Below are 14,062 nucleotides of genomic sequence, written 5' to 3'. Positions count from 1 at the left end.
ACATAATATCTTAGGCAATATTTACTTTGAGGAAACAAAATTAGGCCATCTTGTAAAACTGAAACTTTGCACGTAATAACTTACCAATACAAGGCCTTAGAATATAAAATGTCATTCTCCTATTGCTTTCCTGTAGTTTCCAAATTGAGGACAAAGTGTTAAAGAGTTTGTAGAAGTCTTGTTTTTTGCGTAAGTAGGCTAAATATATCCAATTTTCGTCGTTTTCACAAAATTTGTCAGCTTTGCCCTCAATTTGTAAACTATTGGAAGTAAGTAGGAGAAAGAAAATTTATGTTCTAAAGCCTTTTGCTGGTAAGTTATTAGGTGCAAACTTTCAGGTTTATCCCGCAGTTATTTCCGGAGATATAAGAAGCTAAACTTCACGTCTATTTTTTCGGCTGAATTTGCTTCAAATGATCAATACAAAAGTTGCTCAAGAAATCTTTATTATTTCGCTCAAGAGACTGCAAGAAGTTGCACAAGATGACCTATTTTTGCTTCTTTTAAATAAATATTGCTGGAGATAATATGTCTCAAATTTAGTGAGAACTTTGGCGTGCCATTTTGATAGCTGCGCTATGTTGTCAAACAGTTGACTATATCTCTGCAAGTACTATATTGGCGAAATTAACACTTTACCAAAGTTCAATGGGAATATGTGCAAAGGCTGAAACAACAATTTATCAAAATTTTGTTAATATTTCGTGCGAACTTTTGCACATGTTCCCAATTAATAATGCTACAAATTTACTTTCGCCAATGTAATACTTGCAGACAAAGTCGTTTGTTTATCCCATCGTGCAGCTATCAAAAGCGTGCCTCTACTTTTAGACATAATATCTTAGGCAATATTTACTTTGAGGAAACAAAATTAGGCCATCTTGTAAAACTGAAACTTTCCACGTAATAACTTACCAATACAAGGCCTTAGAATATAAAATGTCATTCTCCTATTGCTTTCCTGTAGTTTCCAAATTGAGGACAAAGTGTTAAAGAGTTTGTAGAAGTCTTGTTTTTTGCGAACTTTTGCACATGTTCCCAATTAATAATGCTACAAATTTACTTTCGCCAATGTAATACTTGCAGACAAAGTCGTTTGTTTATCCCATCGTGCAGCTATCAAAAGCGTGCCTCTACTTTTAGACATAATATCTTAGGCAATATTTACTTTGAGGAAACAAAATTAGGCCATCTTGTAAAACTGAAACTTTGCACGTAATAACTTACCAATACAAGGCCTTAGAATATAAAATGTCATTCTCCTATTGCTTTCCTGTAGTTTCCAAATTGAGGACAAAGTGTTGGTCATGTGGGAACCTCTAGACCACTCGACTTGGAATGTCCCAAATGAGACACTAAAAGCAATTGATGTGTGTAAGTAGGCTGTTTAGGTTTTCTTATTGATAACGCCACGTAGCGCTCTGTATGAAAATCACTGGCTGTGCTGTGTGCAGTCTGTGGCTAGTTTGCATTGTTGTCTGCCATTGTAGTGTTGGGCAGCTGGATGTTAACAGCGCGTAGCGTTGCGCAGTTGGAGGTGAGCCGCCAGCAGTGGTGGATGTGGGGAAGTGAGATGGTGGATTTTTGAGAGCGGATGATCTGGACGTGTGTCCATCAGAAACAGTACATTTGTAAGAATGGATGTCATGAACTGCTATATATATTATGACTTTTGAACACTATTAAGGTAAATACATTGTTTGTTCTCTATCAAAATCTTTCATTTGCTAACTATGACTATCAGTAGTTAGTGCCTTCAGTAGTTAGAATCTTTTATTTAGCTGGCAGTAGTGGCGCTCGCTGTATTGCAGTAGTTCGAGTAACGAAGATTTTTGTGAGATAAGTGATTTGTGAAAGGTATAGGTTAATGTTAGTCAGGGCCATTCATTAGTAGGGATTATTTAAAGTCAGATTGCGTTGCGCTAAAAATATTGTGTGTCAGTTTAAGCACAGTCACGTATAATTTTTCTAAGGGGACGTTTCATATGTAGACCCTTAGCCGAAGATACCTCATTGGAATCTTCTGATTTTTTCTTGTAGTTTGTGTAGTTAGTGTAGCTTTTGTTTATTGCTAGCGCGTAATTGTAGAGAGAATCTCCTTTGTAGTTGCAGTCTTTCGTTTTTGTACAGTAAAACAGTTGTGGCATGCATGTAGATTTGCACCGAGTATTTCGCAGCTGCGCTTACAATTAACTAGATATTATTTTCAGTGCTATGTTAATGTGTTCTCTTATTTTGCTCTTCAAATTGTGCTTTTCTGTGTTATCGTGTGAAATATTGTGACAATAATGGCGTGTGAAAAACGTAACACTAGGCTCCAAAGTAAACTGAGAAATAATAGTGACGACGAGCGTAACTTATCAGCACCACTTTGTAATGAATTAACAGACATTCAAAGTAGTAATTTGGTAGCTAGGCATAGGGAAATGGAGCGGGTGGCAAATAATGGTGTAGACAGTGAAACAAGTAGTGAACAGGGAAGCATTATCGATCGATCGGTCGGCAACAGCTCGCCTCAGGAATCCGAAATGACAGAACACAATATTGCAAATACTGTAGACTCAGGTTTTGGGTCCTCACCATTTTCTCAAATGAGTCAAAACACATTTTCTGCTTGTCAAAATGTGAATGTTGCCGGTGAAAATGCACTGCCAAAAAGCATAGAGAAACAGATTACAGACACTAACACATTATTATTGCAATTAATGCAACAAATGGAACAAAATCAGAGACAAACACAACGAAAGCTTCAAAAGTTAGACACAATGGAACAAAATCAGAGACAAACACAGCAAAAGCTTCAAAAGTTAGACATAATGGAACAAAATCTTCAAAAGTTAGACACCACACTTGAACAAACACGTGAAGATTTAACTACCATTGAATCGAAATGTCAAAAAGTCTGTAATGACGTAAAAACACAAATTAGTGAGCATTTTCAACCTATTTTATCGCGGCATGAAAATGCATTACAGAATCACGAAGCAGCCATAAAAGAACTGCAAACTATTGTTCATGAAAATCATGAGACCTTGCAAGCTAAAACTGACTCAGTTGCATCTACCGATTCGATTACGCAACTTACAAAAACTCAGGAAAACTTAAAGGACACAGTAGATACGATTTCAACACAAATGGACACTGAAACTTGGTTCAGAAAAACACACTGAGGAAATAAGTTCACTATCGGAGAAAGTAGCCGAACTTTCGGATCAGTTCACTAACTTATCTACAGAGGTGGTTGATGATCTGAATCAGAATCAAATTAATACGCAACACCAAAGAGAAATCCGGGAAGTACAAGATCAGTTTACACAGGTAATACAAGAATTAGGTATTTCAGAGGACACTCGCGCTCCAATACGGGAAGAGGGACATAGAAATACGCAACAGCCACAAAATAATAACACAGGGTACTTCGGAAACTATGAAAGAAATTGGCAAGGTACACCGAATTTTGAGATGGAACCGCAGAAACGACGTAACAATGACCGACATGCGACTCGCCGACATGATGATTTTGACTATAAGCTGTTCATTACTACACGTAAATTCAAACCATTTAAGAATTCTGGCAACGACATTCATCCACAAGCATGGCTCCATCAATTCTCTCATTGTTTTCCTCCCAACTGGTCATTAGAGCACAGATTAGAATTTATGTGTGGCTACTTAGAGAATGAAACAGTTGTAAGAATGCGATCGGTCATTCACGATTGCCACAGTGAAAGAGAATTTTATCATTCCTTCCTCTCAACATATTGGTCTCAAGCTACACAAGACCGAGGAAAACATAGCATCATAATGATGAAACATTTCGAACAATCGGAATCTTCTAGTCTTGTCAAATATTTCGAAGACATGTTATATAAGAATCAGTATCTTTCAAGCCCTTACAGCCCCTCAGAACTCATCCGCATTTGCTTAATCAAATTGCCTGAATATTTACGACATATTATTTTGGCAGGACGTTGCAAAGACGACATTGAAGCTTTTCAGGGACTTACAAGAATTGGAAATCGACATTGACAATCGCGGGACGCGAAAACAGGAACACAACAATTACAGGTCACATCCGTCACAATTCCGCGAGGAAAGAAATAATAACTGGACACGACAAGGCTATTCTTACAACGTAAATCGTGACCAAAACAGACACCACCCTTATGACAACCACTGGCAGAGTAAAAATATTTACAGACAAAGATCGCATTTCTGTAGTAATGAATATGACAGAGAAAACCATAGAAACAGACAATATGGAAATTAAAACAATTATTATCAAGGGAGACAGAATACCTTCAGACGCAACGGTCCAGCGCGCAGTTACGATTCAGGGAGAAATTCTCCACCACGTGACCGACAAGGAAGAAACTCTGGAATCTACCGACATGATGACAGACGATATGATCGTAACGATAGACCTGAATTGCATCAGAACTGGCGGGATTCAAACAGGGCAGGGCCCTCTCGACAAGGTGAATTTGTAGAAGTTAGGCCTCCTAATCCCAATAACGACGTGCGATAACGAAGAGACAGACAATGACTCGCACTGCAGGCAGCCACGTGCGCCAGCTGGCTCAGAGGAACATAACATAGACGCTAACCTTGAGAAAAATTCCAGTATTCTTTACCGACGTATACCACATGATAATTGCGTTGAAGTTGAATCTTTGCGTACTAGGAAGAGTAAAGGTTTACACCACATTTCACATGTAAAACCGTTTATTGAAAGATAATCTCCAATGTTTGAAGTTAAATATCCAGTTAAGAACCAAGAGAACTTATTTAAACACAAATTACGAATGCATTGTTATAGTGAACAGACGACACAGTGTTGTTATTTGTACATTCATGCTTGTTAGTTGCACGATCATGTAACGACTATAAGGCTCACATACTTAGAACATATACTGGCACTGCTGATGAGATTTTCATGCAACATTTTGGTTTACCTGAAAAGACATTCTTCATTTGAAGTACTTTCTGTGGGATTAAAGATGACTTAACATTTGGTTTCTTTGACCGCTACACGATTGTATCACGACGCTACTGATGTGTGACAGAATTTACACTGTTGCTTTTGTGCTGTATCTGCTTTATATCTGCACAGTTTTTCTGGATTCTTCTGGAAAGGAAAACATGTTTTAGTAGAAACTTTGTGGTATAGCTACAATAAGACAGCCTTTTTTGTAGCACAACAATACGTTACAGTGTAGAACTTTCTTGATCACGGTGATGTATGTAATGACTACGATATCTATATGCATAGCAATTCACTTCGTTTATTACGAGGTAAGTACATTGACTTCCACAGAACTTTGCTTACGGACGACGATAGTTACGACACTTGGCACATTTTTTACCCTTAAGTAATGACAGAGATTATGTTACAAAAAGACGCACAATTTAGCGTGGCAATACACGTATTTGAGTGATTAATTGTGTACTTAAAACATTTCTTTCTAAAGATTTTTGAATTACAATGAAAGTTTTTCGTGATACATTTCATTCCATTGCTGTAATCTGTAACACCTAAGGGTATAATTACATTAATCCTCAGGGGGTACACGCCTACTTTGTGTACCATGTGTTTGGCAAGCCCAAGGAGCCTTAGCTAGTATGGTATTTGCTTATACAATTTTATACATCGGTACCATATTTCTCTAACACAGAATTACACAGCTATCTGATTATTTGACAGAGAAACAAACATCTTTTTACCACATCAGTGACACATGTTTACGCAATTACACAGTTGGATAACTTCACACTTATGGAATTGTATTTTGTCTGTACTTTGTGAACTGTTCGTATATTTTTTCGGAACCATTGTGATACTATGAGAGCTTTGAATGATGTGTTTGGTATGGGATCATGATATTTAAAGTACGTTTGAGGTATATGACACTATTGAAATGAGCAGAGAATGTTTTAGGTTTTGAAATTATTGGAGGAAGCTAAGACGATTTTGAGATTTGACTGAGGTGTTATGATGTTATTATTACGACAACGATGTGTATTATGCTGTTGAGGTATGTTTATGATCAATAAGTTGATGCTATATGAGGAATCTGATTATGCTACATATTTATTATGGTGAAATATTGAAGTGTCGACGCAAGATTGATGTGTCGATGAATATGTACATGTGTAATAAAGTAAGGAATAATGAGAAGTGGTTAGGGACTCAGATTTGTGAAAACGGATGTTGGAAACCGAGAATCGTACTTTAAGAGTTATAAAATGTGTGTACATGCGTGAATGCTTCACAATGCCGACGAAAATGTTTTGGACACTGTTATATTCATAGGATTTTGTTTCTACACATTTGCAATGCAAATTCTCGACCTGTGAAATTTCTTATATGAGACTGTCACTGTAGTGCAAACTGGTGTTGTAAATATTTAGATAAGAAAGTTAAGTGACCTTCACGTAATGTGTCGTGGGCACCCAGCTGCGTGGCAGTCGCCTGGAAAAAAGCCATTAGTGTGTGCCTTTCAGAGGCACTGGTGGAGAAGAAAAGGAGGCCATTATCCTCACTATTGACAGTTCTTTGTAGAAAGTATCGCAAACACGACACGCTCAAACTTGAAAACATGATTACACTGTAGAGCTCTTAATTTATGATATTTACTAAAATGCCTAATGAAATGATGAGGAACATTTTACATCTATTGTCTTTCTAGTTGAGAGATTGCTCATTTTGTTTAATATCTGGTTTCCAGCTGTGTTGCAGCATTGGTTTTATAAAATAAAATTAAGTGCATTTGCTAATGTGAACACTTTCTCCCAACAGATCTATTAAATAATAATTTTATGATCCACATTCTTCGAAAAAGGAGCACATGGAAAGGAAAGAACAATAAGAAGGGACAAATAACAGTAACTGCATACATAATTTTCTTTTCAAGTACTTGCTAATGTTTTGTAGAATAAGGTTTTTTGGTGCACCACTTTAATTACATAGACATTAAGAAGTGAGTAGACATTTCCCTTATCTGCATTGTTGTCTTTAGTGTACTATTTTTCTGCTTGAGCATTGTCATGTTTAGGTGTAAGTTATAGCATGTGCTGCTCTTGTTTGCCAGGCATAGTACTACTGAATTTCGCTTTGTATTGCTCTGTTAAGCCAGTTTTACTACTGATTTATTTTTCTTGTTGCTGCACATTGGCTCATATTAGTTGTAATGTTGCATTTCCTCTGTTAGTTGGGATTTATTGCTGCTTGCTTTGCCACTTTGCATTTTTTTTTGTCATTGCTGTTTGTGTTAATTGTTTTGTGCTGCTGCATTGCCTCGTCCCTTAGTTTAGCATCTGAGCTCAGTAGATTTAAGTTAGATTAAGATGGGGTAGGCTATATAAGAGAACGAGTTGTGATGAATTGGAGGAAATACATTGAGAAGCTTTAAGAAAATGGTTTGGCCAAAAAAGAGTATTTTGAAAGAGGATATGAACAAAAAAGTAGGGTTTAGGGACAACAGGTTTAGGTAGGATTTTCTTGGAAATAAATGATGAGGTAAGATAATGGAAAATAAATAATGAGGTAAGAAATATGTGAACATATTAATACAGAAAGCAGGTATAGATAGGACTTTTTGGAAATAATGAAGAACAAAGGGAGATTTCCGAGATGTAAAGACAGTTTTGTTTGCAAAATACTGCAGTAAAACAAACCCTGTCCTTTCCTTGTGTTATCGCACTATGTGTTTGTGTACCCTTGGGTATTTGTGTTCTTCCTGTGTTTATCTGATGAGAGTTATGTTGTAGAATTTTTCTAATACTATGTTATTTAGTTTGTAAAGATGTTTAGACATTATTTATTCTGTTTTGTTTTAATGGTCATGTGTGAAGTTGATGTTTCAAAAGTTATTCTGATCTTTTATGTATGTATAATTCTTGTAACACTGATGTACATGTTTATTTCTATTCTTTTGTAAAGCCTGCTTTACTACAAATGTTATCTGTATTGTTATGTTCTTTAATGATGTATTTTGTACCTTTGTATTTGCATTCTTATGTTATAACATTGTAATTGATACCAGTTCATCAAATTAAGTTACTTGTATGCATTCATTTCACTGCACATATTTCTGTTGGTCACAGTATATGCACAATATGTGAAAAAAAAAGAGGACTGTTAGTGTTTGGACGTGTGTTACTAATTCAGCAAGGGACTGATTAACAGCATTGCTGGTTCTAAGGACAATTCCAACAACTTTGTGAGTGGTTTGTGAGTGGTTTATGGACTTGCTATATTCTCCGCAAGACTCTTCGATGGTGATTGTGCACCTGCACAGACGCAACAGATAGCTGCTGGCCGTCTCTACAAGGACTACAGTTGGTTTGCATCTTTGATGGCCCACAAATACCATTATTTCTACAAGGACTGCAGTGGGTCTGCACCTCTGGTGGCCCACCAACACCATACACTCCATCAGGACTACAGTGGGTCTGCTCTGTAATGACCTACCTACCAATATTCTTCAACTTCGACTGACTCTGCTGTGGGTTTGCTCTGTTGTGGCCCATTAGATGTCTGCATGTCAAGAGTCATCACTGTCTTTCCGTTGGAAGGACAACACTACTTCTTCAAGGCTGCATGGAAATCCATTACTTCCATGTGCATTCTCTTTTACTGCTCAGACTTTGAGAGGAAAAAAAAATTGCAATTTTACTGTGATAAATGATCAGGACTGTCTTTATGGGCTGTGAGAAAATTTTAGCTTTTGACCAACATTGTATCAATAAGTGTGGCATTTGATTTCTTTTTTATTGTAATTGTGAAAATTTTTTAACAAATATGTACCGGCCAGTGCCCAAAACAATTTGTAAAATTTTTTGTGGGGAACATGGGGGCAATGTAAGTAGGCTGTTTAGGTTTTCTTATTGATAACGCCACGTAGCGCTCTGTATGAAAATCACTGGCAGTGCTGTGTGCAGTCTGTGGCTAGTTTGCATTGTTGTCTGCCATTGTAGTGTTGGGCAGCTGGATGTTAACAGCGCGTAGCGTTGCGCAGTTGGAGGTGAGCCGCCAGCAGTGGTGGATGTGGGGAAGTGAGATGGCGGATTTTTGAGAGCGGATGATCTGGACGTGTGTCCATCAGAAACAGTACATTTGTAAGAATGGATATCATGAACTGCTATATGTATTATGACTTTTGAACACTATTAAGGTAAATACATTGTTTGTTCTCTATCAAAATCTTTCGTTTGCTAACTATGCCTATCAGTAGTTAGTGCCTTCAGTAGTTACAATCTTTTATTTAGCTGGCAGTAGTGGCGCTCGCTGTATTGCAGTAGTTCGAGTAACGAAGATTTTTGTGAGGTAAGTGATTCGTGAAAGGTATAGATTAATGTTAGTCAGGGCCATTCTCTTGTAGGGATTATTGAAATGCAGATTGCGTTGCGCTAAAAAATATTGAGTATCAGTTTAAGCACAGTCATGTGTAATTTTTCTAAGGGGACGTTTCATGTGTTCTAGTTGGACAGCAAAATAACCAATGGCCGTAGTGTTAAGGCTATAAAACCTACAACGATAGTAACAAGAAAATCACGCCTGAAGACGCGGGATTTGTTAACATATGATAGATTTAAGTGTTAGGAAATCTTTTCTGAAGTATTTGTCTGGTGTCTAGCCTTATATGGAAATGAAACGTGGACAATGAGCATTTCAAACAAGAAGAGAATAGAAGCTTTTGGAATGTGGTGCTATTAACTAATGCTGAATATTCAGATCGATAGACCGAATGGCGAATGAGGTCCCGAATCGAAATGGGGAAAAAAGAAATTTATAACTAAAGGAAGGTATCAAGGAATTTTGTGTTCAGTAATGGAAGCTAATGTGGAGTGGGGAAGGGGGGCGGAGGCTACGAACTTCCGCTGGTTAAAGAGCCTGAATAGCAAGCGTCCTATCATCAAGTGTCAAGAGATATGTCGGCAATATACATTCGTTATTGATGGCCTTTGTTCCACAATATATTTTATCTCTCGTTTCTCTACATTACTTTCTAAAGAGAATTTCCTTAGAGGCGCTATTAATGATGTTAATAGGGCTATAGCAAATCTGGCGCTAATATAACGTGTTTGTAAGGTAGAAAAAATAATGACGAACTGCCAGTCTGACAGCAACATTGTTGTGAAGCAAATCGTCTAACTAACCAGCAAATAAAATAACAGCGTTATGTGAAACGGATTGTAAAAGCCTGTGTGATAGCTTAAATGCAATACTAGCTTAGCTCACGTAACTAACCATTTTATTTTACTTAGTCAGTTGTGAATAACGTGGTATCACAGACATATCTTCATGCATCTATTTTATGTGAGCTGCAATACATAAATTTTGTTATATTTCGAAAGCAATGTAACGTTAACTTTCAACAGTGAAATTAATACTCATTTTCTAGCAGTATGTTATACTTACAGTAAAACATCAATGTCACATTCATGCCTGTCTGAAATGCTACAAATGTATAAAAATATGGGAACCTACAAGAAAATCATAGGCAGTTAAGGAGCAGTTCTTGAAAACAAAATTGAGCACCATATTCAAAATGTTGGGCTCAAATGGCTCTGAGCACTATGGGACTTAACAGCTGAGATCATCAGTCCCCTAGAACTTAGAACTACTTAAAGCTAACTAACCTAAGGACATCACACACATCCGTGCCCGAGGCAGGATTTGAACTTGCTACAGCAGCAGCTGCGCGGCTCCGGACTGAAGCGCCTAGAACCGCTCGGCCACTCCGGTCGGCTTAAAATGTTGGGGCTACAGATATTTTGCGCCTTCAACTAACACTGGATATAGTTAAATATAACAGCTTTCATCAGTATCTACAGACACACTTCGCAAGCCAACAACATCAGTTAGCCATTCCATTTTCTGGTCCAACCGTAAACCGAACGAGAGAAACTCACGTATGAGCCTTCATTTCTCTTGTCTTCGTGGTCCGTTGGCAGTATCTACATTATTGGAAGCAGAATCGTTCTGCTGTCTGTAGGAAATATTGTTTCACGAAGAGAAACGTCAACTTCCCTCGAGGGGTTTCCGTTTGACCTCACGCGGAATTTCTGTGATACTCGTGTGCTCATCGAAGCTACTGACGACGTACCTAGTAGCATAGAATGTCGAATCAAACATCAGAGGTGGGAATCTTCTTACACGTAGATCAGGGAACCTAAAGATGGCGTGATGTATCGCCGAAACTGGTAGCCCAATAAAATAACGGTGTGGAAACTTAGACAGCTGAAAGGTGCTTGATTTGACATTGACATTGTTCTAGGGAACGTACCAGTTTGTGTCATCCCGGCTACCAGTTTGTCGCATTGTGATTTACTAAGAGCTCACTGTGATTGCAGATCAATATAAGCTGCGTTTAGAAAAAAGTGTAAATTCAAATAATGTGTTCCGTTACGCTATACGTAAGAAAGCGTTGTCATTTATCAAAAGTTGCTGTGTGATTCTGACCCGAGTGACGGGCGAGTGCTGTTGCCGGTAAGTTATAGTACGACTAATCAGTACTTCCTTGTTTTCGCCTCTAAATTTCCTGAACAAATGGTTCAAATGGCACTGAGCACTATGGGACTTAACATCAGAGGTCATCAGTCCCCTAGAACTTAGAATTACTTAAACCTAACTAGCCTATGGACATCACACCCATCCATTCCCGAGGTAGGATGCGAACCTGCGACGGTAACGGTCGCGCGGATCCAGACTGAAGCGCCTAGAATCGCTCAGCCACAACGGCCGGCTTTCCTGAATAGTTAGAAAATTATTGTAAGCAAACTACCTTACGTTTACTGGCTCATTGACCTGTAGCCGTTGTGTAATAATTTAAAGTTTATTTTCAAGTTTTATGTTCTTTCGGTGGTTGAAGTAAAATGTGTCAGCTGTCCTCGTTTTTATATACATTTGACGTCACAGGTAGCTTGTTATTGTTTGGTAAAAGTGTTGAAAGTATAAGCAGTTACACGGAAGCCGTGGATTAGGATCTAGTGAAACAGATGCGGTTCATTGCGAACACATTGCCACTGTATATTCACATTGTGCAGTTCGAATGAGTGATTTGGCCACACAGGACGCCCGACGTAAGTCCCATCGAAAATTTGTGGGAAATATTCAAGATGTCAGTTCGTGCACAAAATCCTGCACCGGCGGCATTTTTGCAACTTTTAAATAATTTTCTAAAGTACTGTGTTTTTCTTTAGCGCCCAGTACCTTACGACATGCACCTAGCTCCCCACGGAAATGAGCGCTTGGCGTCATTGGCCGGGAGGCCCCTTGCGACGCAGGTCCGGTCGCCTTGGTGCAGGTCTTATTACATTCGACGCCACATTGGGCGACCTGCGCACTGGATGGGGATGAAATAATTATGAAGACAGCACAACACCCAGTCCCTAAGCGGAGAAAATCACCAACCCAGCCGGGAATCGAACCGGGGCCCGTAGGACGGCAATCCGTCAGGCTGACCACTCAGCTATCGGGGCGGATCACCTAACTCCCTATCATTTCAAGTATGTAGACGAATAAATAAAAATCTATTTAATAAAGAAGTTATTTTTGGAACGCTCCTCGTGCACCAAGCCACCCAACAGGAGTACAAGGAGAAAAGCAGCGACTCGGTCACAAGTAGTGGGGCTTCTCCCTTCTGGACATTCCTGTCGTTTTCAAAGTTCCTCGTTTCTTCATTAATCCGACGAAAATTTCCCTTTGCAACAGCACTGTGATGCTTCCTTCTTCAGGCAGGTGCACATGTTTTGTGTGGTCATGCTCCTACAGACACAATCTTTCAGGTAACTACATCCAAATGACAATTTCTTTGCAATACTTAGTAGTAACAAAGGAATTTCGGAAACATAGCTCGATCTTCTGGAATCCTTAAGGGAAACTCGTATCTTTATCTGATGTGTAAAAAAAAAGCACTCCGTCTTCAGGCCACGAGTGGCCTACCGGGACCATCCGACCGCCGTGTCATCCTCATGGAGGATGCGGATAGGAGGGGCGTGGCGTCAGCACACCGCTCTCCCGGTCGTTACTATGGTATTCTTGACCGAAGCCGCTACTATTCGGTCGAGTAGCTCCTCAATTGGCCTCACGAGGCTGAGTGCACCCCGAAAAATGGCAACAGTGCATGACAGCCTGGATGGTCACCCACCCAAGTGCTGACCACGCCCGACAGCGCTTAACTTCGGTGATCTCACGGGAACCGGTGTAACCACTGCGGCAAGGCCGTTGCCCTGAAGTGTAAAGATACGTGTGTATTGGATCAAGAATTCCAGGAGGTCTATCTTTCGCGAACGCTGTCTTCTGCAATAGCTGAAGAGGAGGTAGAAGATGTAGTAGAGCTATGGGATATGTAAGTCGAAATAAGACACCTCGAATAGATGAAAATCCCTAAGAACTATCGAGATACCATGATATAACTATTCCAACTTCTATATAAGTTACATGAGACGGGTGAAATACCATGAGACTTCAAGAAGAATGTAATACTTTCTTTTCCAAAGATTGTGAAAGATTAGGCCATTTTACGATGTTTCACTAAAATTTAACTTCATTGCCATGTCTTTAGCACCTCATACAACCTCAGTAAAGCATGGCGTGAGAAGGAATCAGCAGCTGAGTATGTCGTTATCAACCACGATTTCATACACTTTCTGAAACCACGTCTGTTTAAACCATGTCTGTTTTACATGTGTTTTACACCTTTATGTGTAGATCAATTAAGTATCCATGCGTGTTTCCTGTGGCTTCCTCATCTTTGGTTAAGATGTCTTAAATAGTATATCTATGTTTCCATGATCCCTATCCTCTTTAATGACAGAGTTATTGAATTTGTCTGTTTATTGTGTTTTCATTGTGTTTGGTTGTGGGTAAACTTCCCGGCGGTTAAACAAAATATTTTATAGACATAGAGTGAGTCAAAGAGATTCGGTTCCTTCTGATCGAAGTGCTATTGTGCTAAAGTTGGCAAAGTGTGGAAGATTAGATTAGATTAGTACATGTTCCATAGATCATGAATACGACACTTCGTAATGATGTGGGACGTGTCAGGTTAATAAA

General features: G+C 38.8%; 1 pseudogene; it reads right to left on the bottom strand.

Moving 5' to 3' along the window:
• Nucleotides 1-13,118: 13,118 nt before the first annotated feature.
• LOC124597700 lies at nucleotides 13,119-13,236 on the bottom strand (annotated as a pseudogene).
• Nucleotides 13,237-14,062: the final 826 nt, after the last annotated feature.

Source organism: Schistocerca americana, chromosome 2 (assembly GCF_021461395.2).
Source record: "Schistocerca americana isolate TAMUIC-IGC-003095 chromosome 2, iqSchAmer2.1, whole genome shotgun sequence".
Taxonomy (NCBI): domain Eukaryota; kingdom Metazoa; phylum Arthropoda; class Insecta; order Orthoptera; family Acrididae; genus Schistocerca; species Schistocerca americana.
The sequence above is the reverse complement of the archived record's forward strand: the minus strand, read 5'-3'. Positions and strand labels throughout refer to the sequence as shown.